This window comes from Marmota marmota, unplaced genomic scaffold (genome assembly GCF_001458135.2).
Source record: "Marmota marmota marmota unplaced genomic scaffold, marMar, whole genome shotgun sequence".
In the NCBI taxonomy this organism is placed as follows: Eukaryota; Metazoa; Chordata; class Mammalia; order Rodentia; family Sciuridae; genus Marmota; species Marmota marmota.
The window spans coordinates 6,337,213-6,338,944 of NW_025999961.1; positions in this window are offsets into that span (position 1 = coordinate 6,337,213).

Below are 1,732 nucleotides of genomic sequence, written 5' to 3' on the forward strand. Positions count from 1 at the left end.
GGTTTTTTTTATTTTTTTTTTTTTTGGGTGTTTTTTTTTTTTTTTTTTTTTTTTTTTTTGGTGTGGGGGGATGGTACTGGGGATTGAACTCAGGGCCTTGTGCATTCGAGGCAAGCACTCTACCAACTGAGCTATATCCCCAGCCCCTGTTTCTATTTCTCTCAATAATGTAGAATTAAAATGCAAAATTACATAAAAAACTTAGCAAAGAATCCGATTTTTTCTTAAGTCAACAGTATAAAATCATTTTTTTCCTGCTTATTTAAAAAAAATAAAGAACCTTTTGTTATGAAATTTTTAAATTTTTTTAAATTTAAAATTTTTTTCCCAATAAAAAGCAAAGATTTTAGTGTCTCATAAAGATGATAATATTCATAGTAGTCATCTAAAATTTTTTCATGAGAGTCACCTGCAGAACATTTTAAGATTAAGATTTCTCAGCCCTAATTACAGATTGTTACTGAAGAAGACCATAGTAAGCCTGAGAATCTTCATTTTAAGATGGATTTCTGTCAGGAATGGTAGTACATGCCTATAGCCTGTAATCCCAACAAGTCAAATGCTGAGGCAGTAGGATGGCAAGTTTATGGCCAGCCTCAGCAACTCAATCCCTAGTACTGCCAAAAAAAAAAAAAAGTCAATAAGATAACTTTTTAATATCTATTTGAATGGATAGCACATACACATGATATAAAAGTCAAAAAGATGTAAAGTGGTATATGGTGTAAGTATTCTACCTCACCTTACCTTTAGTTGTCATTTTTCCGGGAGCATTCAGTATTGACTCTTTGTATTCTTTCATATTCTTTCACAGATGATTCCTGCACACATTATCACAAATGTATGCTTCCTTTGTTTTGTACACAAATGACAGCAATGCTGTGTACATTCTGCAACTTATTCTGCAGCTCACTATTTTTCATTTGATGTATTTGGACATCTTTCATATCAGTAAATTAGACTTTTTTTTTTTTTTTGTAGATGGACACAGTATCTTTATTTATTTTTAAGTGGTGCTGAGGATCGAACCCAGTTCCTCACACATGCTAGGCAAGCACTTTACCACTGAGCTACAACCCCAGCCCCAGACTTTTTCTTTAATTGATGTGGTTCTCATACAAGTGGCCCGTGGTTCCTGCTTTAATAAACATTCTTCATAACAGTAATTCTAGTCATTATAGTAACTGACCTTTATGAAATGCTTTTTAAAAAAGCAGCAATCTCCTGTTGATCAGAAGTATAGATGATTAATTTGATCCCAAAACCTACTAATTACTTTTAAAATGGATGAATTTTTTAAAAGCAGGGGTTGGGAAGCAACATATTTCACTTGAATAAAAATAAGCCTTGTAAAACTATAGGATGATTCCAAATAAAAATGTTCTTTATGCTGGTGGAATGTGATGGACATCATTATCCAAAGTACATGTATGAAGACATGAATTGGATGTCAACATACTTTATTTACAAACAAAGATATGAAAAACTGTGGTAAATATGTGTAATAAGAATTGTAATGCAAAAAAAAAGATTTTTGAGTTGTTAAAAAAGTAAATTGTAAGCCTGGGGGTGTGGCTCAGTAGCAGAGTGTTTTTGCCTAGCATGTGCAATCCCCAGCACCACAAAAAATTAAAATAAAAAAATAAAAATAAAAACATAAATAGCTGAATGTGGTCATCCACACTAGCTATAACCCTACTTTTTTTTTTTTTTTTTTTTTTTTTTTTTTTTT